At 35.2% G+C, this 14,972-nt stretch overlaps 1 pseudogene; it reads left to right on the forward strand.

Moving 5' to 3' along the window:
- Window positions 1–4,974: 4,974 nt before the first annotated feature.
- Window positions 4,975–8,274, forward strand: LOC128170097 (uncharacterized; annotated as a pseudogene).
- Window positions 8,275–14,972: the final 6,698 nt, after the last annotated feature.

The following is a 14,972-nucleotide window of genomic DNA, read 5'->3' on the forward strand; positions in this document are numbered from 1 at the left end:
AAACCCATCTCTTCTTAAAAGGGGACAGAAGTTAGATGATGGCATATATATTTTGGGTGCTTCTTACGGTAGATGTTTAACCAATAATGAGGTTGGTGCACTGCAGCAATTTTTAAAACATGACCCTATAGTGAATACTTATACAAGCTTTAACCGTGTAGAGTATGGGGCATATGTAATTTATGGTACTGAATATTCAAGAATGATTAAAAGAAACAATTCAGCTGTATGCTACCAAGGGGAGAGTGGTATCTGTTTTGGAGAAGTGATGTTTTTTATTTTATGTCAAAACACTTCCAATATTGTACAACCACTTGTTTTCATTAAGAAGTTATTCTGTAGAAATTATAATGAAGATTTGCACATCTTGTCAGTTACAGAAACAAATGACATTGAAGTTGCTCATATTAGGAGTTTGTTGTCCAGCTGCATGTTAGTAGCTTATCCTGGAACACAGAAGTCATTTGTTTGCAAATTTCCAAATAGACTGGAGTCTGATTAAAACTATTATTGATTGATTACTTGATTAGGAAACAAATCTCTGAAAGCAGTTTGTACATGATTGATTTTTTTTTGCTAAATTTATGCAAGGGATTTAAAGTCTATCATAATCTAATAGTATGTGTGTGTGTAATATCTTAACAGGTACCGTGTATGCTTTGTAGCTTAACGTACAAGTTATCTAAATTGATTGTTTACAGAGAAACATAATGCAAAAATGTGTAATATAATAAACATATTCAGTAATAACATTCAGGACTTAGTGTTATTTAAACTTAAACAAATTATTATTTCCAACTATGATAAAATTTTACTTCGAAGAAAAATTGTCCAAGTTATTTTCCCCCTAAAAACTGTGAAAATAACTAAGTATGAAGGAAAAGCGGAATTTGGATACAGTCCGCTTATGAATCTCATACAGAAATTTTCTAAGTTCAATTTTCCTCCTATAATGTAAAAGTTCGCTTAAGATGTAAAGCGGAATCCACCTGTTGGTTTAAGCGTACTCCGTCTTTTGTTAGGCGGTATTCTGTTGTCCGCCTTTATCCCACTTAAAGACAAGAGATATCGGAATTGAGAAAACCAGGGTTTATGCTATTTTTCCCATTGAGCATATTCTTGCAAAGGGATGTAAATCCCATGAGTGCGGAGTCAAGGTCTGTTCGAGTCTCCAGAGTCATCAGATTTTTGGAGGGGACAAGCATAACTGATTTCTCCACAGCACCTTCCCATGACTTGAAATAGTTGAGAACTGTATGCAGTGTTTCAAATCTACTGTCTTCCTGTGATGAAATAGGTCTGTTTCTGGAACAGAAAATGTCCACTATCTGTGATGTCATTTCCAACAGTTCAATACTGCTAGCAAGATTGTCTGGGTTTTTCATTGTTGATTGATATGATTTCATTAAATACAACATATCCTTATTTAGAACCTCGATTGCCAGTTTGTTTCTCATTTTCATAGCTGGAGTAAGGTTGATATGCTTTTCTGTCAGTTTCCGATGAATGGAGAAGCCACTTTGAAAATTGAAACGGTAACATGCTTCCCAATGGTCCCATGTGATACATTTGCCATGCTGAACCAAATAGCGACCAGTACTTGTCTTGTTCTGTATCTTACTGGCTTCCAAATTATTGCGAATTTTTTTTAAGACATGCATGACATCCTGAATGAAACATATGCCATGCTCCCTGAAGTAAATATCCCTAAAAATCCAGTTAGAGTTCTGTGGCATCTGTGGGAAAAGCATGGTGGCAAATGAGCGGTTTGTGGATGCACCATCGGTCATGACATAGTCAACTGTTACATTCATGTCGCCCAGGAGATCAACACATTTCCAGAATGTTGTGTACAGTTGATGAGCTGTAGCCGGATTGGCACCAAAGTACACAACTGGCCACCTAAAGTAAAGAATAAATATTGTACATGTATATTGTATATCAAAACTTATTTTAATACTAATAAAGTAGGACTACTAATAAATGAAGAAATTGAACTATCTTAATCTGCTGCAGTTCTCTACATTTTCCCCCCTATTTTATAAATTTATTCCTGACCTTAAATATATACACAATAGATATTAATTGCCTTCACACATACTCTTGTAATTACTGAATTGCTATTTAAGAAATATCATACTAGTAGTGTCTAATGTTACAACAACAAACTTTACATTTAAATAATCATGATAAAAGTTAATAATTTCTTTCAAGGCATAGGAATTGTTTCACGACTTATTTCATATTAAATCAATAACATATCAGTACCTGAAGCCAGTAAATCCATGGAAGATGAACTGGAGCACATGAGTTGCTAGCTGGACTTTCTTCTTTCCGTCAGAAATGATGCTGATGTTATTGTTGGTAGTGTCCATATCAACGTATCCCACCAACTTCCAGGTATCCCCAGTCTTTGTAATTATTAAGTCATCTTGTATAGTCATTTCATCGATGACTATGCCTCCATGGCAACCAAATTCGGAAATGTTCTGTTTCTCCATTTTTTTCTTCATCCATGTCAAGTTTGCCTCATTGAAACTGGGAATTTGCTTAACAGAGTTTTTGTAGTATTGTAATAATCTTTTGGATGGAAGTTGAAGAAAGTTGGACTTTTTCAGATCCTCAAATGCTTGAGGAGAGCGTATGTAAAGGGTGAGACAGAGACTAATAACTTTAGGGTCCAACCTTCTTTGATGTATCTCCAACTCCTTGTTACAGTTTTGTAATTGGGATTTTAACAACACTACAAATTCCTCTGGTAAATCACATTTCGACACATAGTTCAATATCTTCTCCATATCTTCGTGATCCTCTTCATCCAGGGTAATAACTGTGTCCTTTACCTGATCCTTCTGTTCACATGAGATTTCCAACATTGAAGACTTTGTCACTTTCCCTGTGTCTCTCTCTGGCTCTGTCTCAAAACGGGGACGTTTATTAGTCCCCTACCGGTTTCACCGGAGGGGACTATAGCTTTCCTCTGCGTCCGTCAGTCCGTCTGTCCGTCCGTCCGTCCGTCCGTCTGTCCGTCCGTCCGTCAGTCCGTCTGTCTGTCCCACTTCAGTTTTCCACACTTTTTTTCTTTATGCATTTGAGGAATAATATGAAACTTGCTGAACAGCTTCAAAATGTCAAACTACAGATCAAGTTTACACTTTTGTAGCGTCTGATTGACATATTTTCGAGAAAATTAATTTTTTATATTCCAATTTTTTAATATTCGGGTTCGTTATCGGGTTCGGTGTGTAACTGAATGAGGTCAGTATTTAGTCAGTAATAATATCGTGCGTCACTTGTACCATTCCTTTTCCTGTACCATTCCTTTTATCATTTCTAACAAACAAATGAATTCTATAAAATAGTGTCAAGCATTGTGTTGTAAATTTAATTGGCAGGGTTTTTTTTTTGTATTATTATTACAATCGGGTTCGTTGTCGGGTTGGGCTGTTTAACTGTTTGGTTTGATTCGGGGTACAGAAGACGGTAAGAAATGATATTGTGCATAACAGTGCATTGTTTTCACAAATTTTTACCAGCGAATACAAAATAGACTTGGCGAAATTACAGGAGATGAAATAAAGAGTATTATTTTACCTATTTCCTATTTAATTTCTATATCAATTATATAGTTTTAATTTCCTCTGTTCTTTTAACTCTGATTAAAGCATGACATCTCGTTTACAATAGCTCTGAAATAGTTGTGTGCTTGGAAGTTTTCATAGAATAATACAAACCGGTAGGGGACGTGTATTGCTTATGCAATACTCTCAGAATGCTTGTTCTCCTTATTTTCCGCCTCGCTGTTCACTTCAAGTTTTCTTTTTTTCTCTCTTCTCTTCCTTGCATGATGCAGTTCATGACAAGATGTACAAGCCGTGTTCTTAGTTGCCAGCCAGTCCACTATTTGCTTGCAGAACTTGGACCTCATCACTACTTTGTAACTATTGTCATATGTAGTGGACATCTTCTCTTCACAAAACGACTTGGGAAAATATTCATTGTCTCTAGGAACACCCCCACACAATTTGATATTTGAAACAAGGTGTATAATCCCTTCAACATTGGACTGCACTATGGGAATGGGAAAGTCTGACTACAACTTCACTTTATTTAATTCGATTGTAAAGTCATTTTTTTCAAAGGTAACCAAACAATACTGCTGAATATTGTCAATCAAAACTGGCATAGGATACTTAAATGTTAGGTTTGGTTCTAAGCTCTGAATTTTGCATACAGAAGGTATATTTACAGTGTCACATATGTTTGTTGTACGAGGACCAAGATTTTTGAATAACACTCTCTTTTCTCCTCCAGTGCAAACATGCATTGGCTGTATGTCAAAAAGTCTCGTAATCAGTTTACTCAGCACATCCATACTTGGCGGAGTGGCTCCATTTGCTTTCCTCAAAAACTCTGTCCAGGCATTGTAAACATCATGTAATGCAATGAATAGATTTCCGTCAGGTTTGGATTCTAAGTGATAACCTGTAATATGAAATGACAGCATATTAGGATACTATCTTTATTTATTTTGTAGTAGGTTAGTGCATATAAATACAATGAAATAGATATTGACTGTAGTAGGAGTCACAGGACTGTTGGAGAACTTATAGTCTTAGTTAGATTTTATTTCTATCAAATGAGGATATCAAACAGACATTTCATTTTTTCCAGTGTCTTATGAGCTGTGACATTTCACCTAAATACGTAAAATAATTTAGACCAAAAAATCAAACAATTGTAAATAGCATTTGAATATAAAATTTTGGTAAAATGTCCCCATCAAATGTTTAAATATATGCAATTATTCTAGTACATACATCTGTTTTAATACTTGTAATATTTTTTCTTGCAGAAGAATTATTAAAGAGATCAGGCAGAAGAGGGTCACTGCTGTAACAGCAAGTACGGGGATGGCTAGCCTGCAACTAGGAGTGGGGGGCACCACTCTACATCATTGGTCTGGAATCCTAGATGGCCGTTATTCCCACCAAACTCTAGGAGAACTCTTTGATGGGGATGACCGATTTGCAGATGCCAAGAAAAGAATTCTTGAAACACAATGTTTAGTTATTGATGAAATTAGCATGTTGTCTGCCCGTACATTTGATATGATAGAATTTGTGTGCCGCCATGTGAGGAGATGTGATCAAGTGTTTGGTGGAATGCAGGTTTGTTCATTATTTATAAAATAAATTATATCGATAACTTTTCTAGAGCAAGATGTTTTTGTTTCTGTTATTGTAAGGATTAAAAATTCTTAGAGGTTGTTAGCTAACAATTATAAACTGGTTGTGTAAGTTTAATATATATATAGTACAGTAATTTAATGAAAAAAAATTGAAATACGGTTAGCAAATACTCTGTTTTACACTGACAGGTCATAGGCTGTGGGGATTTCAAGCAATTACCTCGGGTCCCCAACTTCCGATATGAGGATGATGGAAGTTATTGCTTCCAAAGCAACAAATTCCACATGACATTTCCTCATCATATCAATCTTTTGGAGGTAAGAAAATAAAAAAAAAGAGCAGATAATGTAATATGTACATGCAATTGTGGCAGTCTTCCATTGTGCCAAGGTATTACCGGTAGTTAGAAACTCCACCTGGCATAGTTAAGAATTACTGCATGTATTGTCAATATTAAGATAACCTTGATTTTAAACCATATTTCAGGTTCTTCGTCAGAGTGAATTCAACCTCATTAAAGCTGTGAATGAATTGTGTGATGGTAAGCCCTCTCGAGAGACAATCCAGTTTTTTGAGAAGTTTGGACAGGCCATTAGATGCTCCACCTGAAGATATTACGAGATTGTATGGGACAAATTTCGATACACGTGTTGTCAACCAGGATATGCTGGAACAGATGGATGGAGAAATGGTTTCCTACAAGGCCAAAGATAAAGGTACTAAGCAAAGCCTAAAGCATTATAAATTGTTGTGTAAGGGGAATCTAGTTTGTTCAAATAAAGAGCTAAATGATCTCTTTAATGGTAGATATACAATATATTATACTAAATAAACAAAAAAGTTTGGTGTTCAGATCTTCTTGAAAACAACAATATTTATTCATATGAATATGAAGCATCCTTGTTAAATACAGATTCATATTTGATCAATCTAATGCCCCATGCAGTGTTGAAGGTTGGGCCATAATGTAGAAAAAACATTTTAAGAATTAAGAGGGAAATAAAAATCAATTCTCAATCATTTAGGGTCATTATGAATTTATGACTTAGGTGGCCCTATTGATTACATTTCAATATTTTTCAAGTGACATGCTTAAAATGTGTTAAATGTTTTACAACAAGCTGAGACCCGATGATATCTATACATATTAACATTAACTTGTACAATTTCAGGGGATGTCAGAAGATTGCTTGAATTGATTGCTCCTAAAACCCTGCTACTGAAGAAAGGTGCAAAAGTAATTTTGATAAAGAACATAGCAGATGGGTTGTTTAATGGGATGACTGGGACTGTTCATCATTTAGAGAGGGGAAGTCCTCCAGTAGTAAACTTTAGCGGCAACTTAGTCACAGTATCCGAGACAACATTTGAAGTAATTGACAGTAGACAACAGAAGACTTTAGGCAGTCGTACACAGATTCCTCTGATTTTAGCTTTTGCACTTACCGTTCATCGTGCTCAGGGACAAACATTGCACCACGTTGAAGTTGACTGTTATTCGTTTTTTGCCCCTGGGCAAATGGGTGTTGCGATTGGACGAGCTGTGACAACAAGTGGTTTACGCATCTTTAACTTCAATCAAAAGGCAGCAAGCACTAAACATCCGGATTTAGTTTATGAATTTTATGATAGACAATTTATGGATTTTAGAGATGACTTACTTTGTTGCAACCAAAGACTACTTTCATTACAATCTTCAGAAGAATCTTTTGCTGATAAACCCACCCATTCCTCCCATACAGACCAAACTTTTGAAGAGGATTTGCCAGGTCCCTCAAAACTGAAAATTACAGCTGAATTCCCCCAGCTAGAAGCACCTTGGAATATTCATGACTTTGTATATGAAATGGGAAATGTACCGTACATTGTCAACATACCTAAGGACTTTTTTTCATCAAGTTTGATGTTAGATCATATCAATTTCTTGTACTTTAAAATCAAGGAAATCATCAATGACCAACCAAAATCACCGAAACAATGGACACAGTCATTCACCAAACTGAATAGTTTTGTTCTAAGCGATCAGCATTTGATGTCTGTGGAGAAACTTTTCCAACAATGTGTGACTAATATGGAAAATAAGTTGTCAACAAAATTAGCATACTGGCTAATGGACAAAGAGATTGAAAAGAGGGCAAGGGATATAGTACAGAAACAAAAAATGGAAGCAGAGCAACTAGAAATAACTTCTACGTTATCTTCGGTAGCCAAAGGGAAGATTCGGTATCTTGCTGGTGCCTGTATACAGAGAGTCAACAAGCGAATTAAAGAATCTGTGTTAAGATTAGTCGGCAAGTGCGGCAAAAAGAGTAGAACACTACGTAAACTAAATTACAAGAAACAGGCCATGTTAAAGAGTTTCCGTGTTAGTGAGCAAGACGTTGATACAAGTGAAGACACCATGAATGAGATTCAGTATAAACAAGGCCCCTCTCATGGACTCACTATTGTTAGTGAGCCAGTGTATAATTTTTTTGTAATGTTAAACCAAGTCACCCAAAAAAGTCTGAGTGCAAAACATTTTCATTTATATTATGAAGATTTGCATACAAAATGTAGGGATGCTGTAGATTCAGACAACACATTAATTGATACTTGGATTTCACTGTTTCAAAATGTTAATCTCGGTGCTGATTCTGAAATAGAAGATGAACTCTTTTTAACACTTATCATGGTACTTTTTAGAGATGTCACAGAACATTTTGTACGAATTGCCTTTGTTGATGCTCTGCGTCATTTTAAAACAACTGTGCCGCGAAAAAAGAAACAAGCCTTACGAACAAAGGTACAAGCTTTGGGTGACAGAGATGAATCAGCTGCCAAAGCAAAGAAAACAAAAGTTGACGAAGCAGCGCAAGAAGTCTTCATATGCAAGATATGTGAGGCTGAATGTGAATGGGAACCAGCTAAGACTAAGAACGAAAGTTTAGCTTGTGACAAATGTAATGGCTGGTTTCATTACAAATGCGTGAAAATCAAAGGAACTGAGGCATTCCTAAAGAAAGCTGGTTCATGGTTTTGTACAGGCTGCAGCAAAAAGGGGAAAGGGAAAGGAAAGGGCAAATCTAAATCATCAAAGTAAAACTGGTTGGTAATAATAAATGCTTGAATATTATCATTGGCATTGGAAAGGTGTCTTTGAATGCATATTTATTAAATTACTACATGTAGTCGACATGCTTAGCAGTCATACAACAGAAGCAGAATGGGTCTTTATTGAGCACTTGTCAGAACAAGTGACATGAGTTTATAATTTAGTAGAATTGAGTTGTTATCCCATGCTAAAATGAACTGCTTAAATAAGCAGTTCATAAGCAGTTCACAGGCAGTTTTCAAATAAATAGGCAGTTTACAAACAGTTTCAAGCAGTTCAGTGTTTATAACTCCTAATACTAAGATCTAGCCAGTTACATTTACCAGTTCTCTTAACAGTATGAAAGCAGTTTATTAAAAGTATCATTGTACAAGCAGTTTCTAAGATCTAGCCAGTTACATTTACCAGTTCTCTTAACAGTATGAAAGCAGTTTATTAAAAGTATTATTGTACAAGCAGTTTGATCATTCATTTCCATCTGAAAACCAGTTATATTGTGGGAATTAATATAATCCTAGCTTAGCAGTTTTGCACTATTTATACATTTTGTTAGATATTATAAAATATCGATAATTAAAAATATTCCCGGTTTTTAAAAAATAAATAAAAAACTTCATATTTTTGGTACAATGAATAGTTTTAATGTGAAAAGTAATTTTGAAAAACTACACAAACACACACAATGTACAATCTGAAGAGAAATGAATAAAAAAAATGTTCTCAGCTTACTAGTCTTTTTCATGACAGTTTGGAAATTCTGTAACAATTGTATTTCCTTCTATTTGAATGATATTGCAAACTCTCTGAATTGATGTTAAAAAAATACATTGTAAGTCTTCATACTGAGAAACAATTTTGTAGCAACCTGTTTGTCCAAACTGCAAACCATGCGCAATTGAGAAAGGGTGCAGAAGAACAACATTATAAACATCTTGATTTTGACTTTCTACTTGTATAAAACTTTTCACAATACCAAATTCTATCTGTATTGTATCATTTTCTACAGAATATTTTACAACACTTTGATTCTTTTTGTTTAATCTTCCATGTGCTGTGCCATATACAGGGCACGCAAGTTTAGTTATAAATATTCTTCTGAACTCAGTAACATTGGGTGAAAAAACAGTAACCAAAGCAGACACTGCTAAAAATTCAACATTTGAGAGCATCTTTCTGTATGTCTGACCTACAGAAATATTCCCTTTTTAATTAAAGTTCCATTATGTATGAAATTAGGCTTTAACATTGCAACAAGGAAAGTTTCATCATTTGAGCCCTTTTCAGCATATATATCCATTAAGCTAGGCAATGCTTGCATTTTCGTTATAGCATTGATGACTTGGGTTTCAACCCCAGTTGGACCATGAATGTGCTTCAATATATAACCATTTAGATCCTCAAATACAAAACAATTATTTGCAAAAAGTGGGCCATTTCCTCTAACACAATCCGTAATATGCAATAGTTGATGGCAATTCATTGTCAAATATCTTGCTGAGTACATGTTTTGAAAATTTTCAACAAACTTAAAAAGACATTTTTCTGCAGATTCCAGTTCCATTTGCGTGATACATTCTTTGGATAAAATATGAATGGCTTTAACAAGTAAACAAAAATGTACATAATAAGGCTCTGGCAAAACACCATACAAAACGGGTAGGCTCCACAGAAACAGAAAGTTTCTAAATTCAGATGTTTTCCAATGCGTAAGATCACTTAAGGATCTTGGGGGTCTTGTGATTGTTAAATTTGGACAAATTGATTTCAGTCTGCTGCTAACTAAAGATACAGCATGAAACACTGAAAATGGTTCATTCTTATGCTTTTTGTCAAACCAAAGCACTAACAGCAGTTTCATTACACCTGCACAAACCCCGTGCATGTAATCAATAACAAATCCATTAATAACATGAAAATGTTCCAAAAACATAAACCAAAATGGACTTTTAACACCTCTTACAACAAAATCTTTCTTGTTTTCCTGTATATTACTAATTACTGAATTGACATCATCTTGAAGATTTTCGGGAGTTCTTTGTGGTCCTTTAGGGTCATCCTTCTGATAACGAAAAATGTGTACATGCCCACCCTTGTTAGTTGTATAGGTTTCCCCACGTTGCAGACAAAACCAGCAGCAATATGCACCATTAAACTGCATACTATTGCTCATCATACATCGAGCAGGCAAGTCACACACACAGTTTAGTACTGTTGCTCTCAAACGGAATGATGTTTCCTTATAGTCTTTCATACACACACCATCTTCTAATTCACACATTTCTTTGTGGAGGGGTTTAAGAAAGCTCCACATAATTGGTTTCCTAGATGAAATCCACAATCCATAATATATAATGTTTTCTTTCAGTTTTCTTTCAGATAATGGCAGTTCATTAATGAGCATGTAAACAGGCCACATAGAGACCATTGAACTTTTAAATATCTGTACTCCATCTGTATTTAGTGAGAACGAGATAGAGTTCGGATCGCTTAGGAAACCTTTTCTGAAAGCTTCTCTGTAATTAGTTCCATCATACACATCTTTGATGGTGTTTCCCTCATTTTCTTGGTAATGCTTGAATCTGTGAGAACGTATTTTCTCCAAAAATGAATTCCTTTTACACATAAGTTGCAGTTGTTTTATGATTGAATGTTGAATAAAATATCCAACTGCTCCTGGCTGAGAAAGGTCCTTCAAACAGAACTGATTTGTACACCTTTTAGAATCCTTCTCAACATGTGTTCCACAAAAAGAACACAGATAGTGAATGGTAGGGAAGCTTACAAATTTCCTTAGATGTTCTTTTAGCACGTACACACTCTTGATCATGTTGTGTCCAGAGGGTAAGAGCATTGCAATTATACTAATGATGTAGTTTAATGTCTCATCTGACAGTTTGAAGCGGATGCTCAAACTACATATCATCAGTAATACAACTCCAAGTTTTCTTGACGTCCCTGCATAAAGTTCGGAGGAGCATACATCTTTTTCTGGTTTCACATGGCACCTCAGGTATTTCCTCAGTAAAGATACTGGCAACAGAGTCTTGAATCATGGTGACATAATGTTCTTCTTCATCTTCATCTGCATAGTTTTGTTCTCTGTAGACTTCATCAACTTCTGAGGCATCATCCTCTGATAAATCATTATCAATGATAGGCGGGATGTAATTGATATCATTTCTTGCATTTATAGTAACTAAGGTTTCAAATGGAACAAACTCAGCAGTTACATTTTCAATGACTGGCCTGACTTTGGCATCACAGGGTACACTTTCCTCCTCTGTGGTCAGTTTCCTCCACAAATCCTTGATAGAGAAATTAATCATAAAATTAATATAGGAGTATTTCCCATTCCATTTTAAATAATATTTAATATAAATAAATATTGAAAAACAATAATTAATATTGCCAAAGTTTGGGCCAATCTCTCGACTATATTTCACTTACTGTTGCTTGTTTGCTTGTCATTGCCTTGGTTTTGTGGTTCCCTTTCATATTCTGAACAGCTTGTTAGGTGTACTACCGTCTGTATTGATAATTAAATAAATTAATAAAAATATAAAGGTATATAAATGCACATGTATAATATAAAAATGCACATGTATATTATAGATTTATCGCTTTATTATGATAAATATGCAGATGTGAGGCGAGTGTCCTATGAATTATATATAAATGTGGTCTAAATGGCACAATCATGACAATGAATTTCCCAAATTAACAACGCTATCAGACTATTTGCAACTTTAAATTTAGTACATACTTCGTCCGTGTTAATTTCAATGCCGCCTGCAGGAGCAATGTCGGGAACACTGACTTCTGTCACATCCATCACTGGCACTGGTGCTTCAGCTATCGTTGAATATTCTCCAAAAGTCACAGGTTCTAGTGGACTCTACATAAATTTGCATTCGGCGACATTATTATGATGTATCATGTAAACATTGCGTTACGATTTTCAATCATCATAAGCTCCACTTTATTAAATGTATACATATTATTATATAATATTTGAAAGAAAATAACAATTGTTTACCTCAATTTTCTGCTTTTTGTTTGCTAGTTTTCTTTGACTAGCCATAATGAATGCGGTTCTTGACTTCTTGTAGATCTTAGATCTCTATTTTGAATTTTCCACGCGTTTTGTAAAACCGGATGTTATCGTATTACATTTTTTACCCATGATGCATTTATAAGCTAAAATAAAAAAAAAGGAAAAATCCACTTATCATTGAATATTATTAAATAATTAAAGGTATTCTAACAATTTACTTACTTAACATTTTTTACAACATTAATATGGAAGTTTTATTGTAAAAATATTATCCACCAATCACTTCGTTCCATTTGCTGTCGATGCGGTATACGATTTGTTGCAGGACTGACTTTTTGCTTTCCCGCTCGATCTCGAACAGTCGAACAAAGGTTACATTCAAATTTCGCAGAATGGCGGAATTTTATGTGATTTATTTTGATTACGATCAACAATTTAACTCAGTTGCAAAAACCAAAGTGAAACTAGAAAATATTGAGAAAGCAAAGGCTGGGGATTCTTGTTCAGTGCCTTTTGAGACGCTGGAAATTGGGGACAACGGAAAAGAGGTCTATATCACTGAAAACTACAAAGGAACAATCATATGCATCGGGCAAGGTATGAATATTTTCTTTGGGGTGTCTCATGGGTCTTGGAAGTTAGTAACAACTAAATAGAACTGCACATTTCCCGTAAAATCTCTCTCTCTCTCTCTCTCTCTCTCTCTCTCTCTCTCTCTCTCTCTCTCCAAACGAGTCGGCGATTTTATCAATTTCTTGAAAAAAATATCCTACCAGTGAGCTTCGTGAGCGTATGACTGGAATCAAACGTTGATCAACATGTTAAGCAGCCGTTAAAGTGTTCTGAATTTGTTGTATACCAAGTTACCCACCCAATTTTTTTTTTTTTTGCACATTTTTTTTTTATTAGATAAAATCTAATACATTGGGGTTGGGCGGGCCACTTTCAGAGGGACGGGCGAGATTTCATGTGGCTTAAACTGCAAATGTATATTTTATTTATTAGAATTATTAGAATACTGATTTTTATTAATTTATTCCAGTTAAAAGAAAAGCAACTGAAATCGCCGAAAAATGCCAAAAGGAAATGCAAAGTGGATTGTCTTTAGACCAAATAATCCTGGAACATGGAACCATCAATCGGAAAAGGGACTCAGCTGGAAAAATGGCAGCAGCTATTTTAGAATTGCAAGAGAATGCCACCAAAAAGCCTGCTTGTCACCACACTTTGACAGAACCTGAAGCACCATCTAAAACAAAGAAAGCCAAACAGAGCAGGAAAAAGCAGCCAGTTCAGGAAAAAACGTCCAATTCAACATTGGCAACTAAGCCAGCAATTCACCCAGAAAAACTAGCAGAAATGATGGAATTGGTTGGTGGCGACAATGCACATTCGAAAAATTCATTAAAATCAGTATCTTGCTCCTCAACTTCAAAGAAATCTTCCCCCCAAAAACAGATCTCCCTAAAGAAAATATCTCCCAAAAAACAAAGTTCCGCAACTACCCAGGAAACGCCAACAAAATTGGAAAGTAACTTGAGCTGCCAAAAAACACCTAACAAACTGGAAAGAAAAACCTCAACCTCTTATATAATTGAAAAGACCACCCTTTCAGACAAACTGGAAAGAAAATCTTCAACCCCTAAGAAAATCAAAAACAGCACAACCAAAACTGATGAATTTCAACCAAACTTTGCCTCAGGATCAGACCCACAGAATTTTGATCCAAATTCTACCATTGCCTATCCAATAACGTCATCTTCAAATCAAATGATCCCTACTCGATTCAGTCCAAGAAAACATGTTTCCAATGTTTCCCATTACCTTTCATCTGGAAATGACACCTACATGAACTTAAACTCATTTGAAAATATTTCCCCAGTGAAAACCCCGCAATCTAGGTGGGATGGAACATTTGTTCAGTCCTCGGAAATTCTACTCGATATGGACCAGCATGATCATGGCGATGGTTACAATTTAGTAACGACTAATCCTGAAGAGACAAATGTTATGACTAGTTCACCCAAAGAAGTCCTTTGCAATAGTATTTATATGAGTCTTTCATTGTCTTTGTTTTATAATTAATAAAAACAGCTCAAATTGTTTGCATATTTATTTATTTTTTTAAAGGCAATACCAATTGTATCATAGTTTACCATAATTTTTTTCCAATTTTAGTTTTGGCAATATCAAGTGAAGAGGCTTATGTTGCTGGAAGGATCCTTAACAGAATTGCAGGTGTGTTAATGGAAGGCTCTGTCCATGAACATAGGGACAACAGTTGTGCCACCAGCTTTCTCTCCACAAATGCTTCATTTGCTGATATGAGCTCATCTAGCTGTTTGGAGACTGAACTTCCTTCCAAATCAATTCAAGAGGTGTGGATGCATGGTTTTATGTAGCACGATTGTTTATAAATTACCGTTTTGTTTTTTCTTTTTAAATATATTGCCATGTGTTAGTCATGCTTATAAATAATGATGATGATGAAAAATCCCAAATCTAAAAGCAAGCAGCCTTTTAACAAGCAAATTGTAGATTTTAACATAGTTTTCCTTTTGTTTTTGCATGATCAGTTGTTTTGGAATGATTGAGCACCAGAATTCTGCATATACAACCTGAGGTAATGAAG

This window comes from Crassostrea angulata, unplaced genomic scaffold (genome assembly GCF_025612915.1).
Source record: "Crassostrea angulata isolate pt1a10 unplaced genomic scaffold, ASM2561291v2 HiC_scaffold_311, whole genome shotgun sequence".
Taxonomy (NCBI): domain Eukaryota; kingdom Metazoa; phylum Mollusca; class Bivalvia; order Ostreida; family Ostreidae; genus Magallana; species Magallana angulata.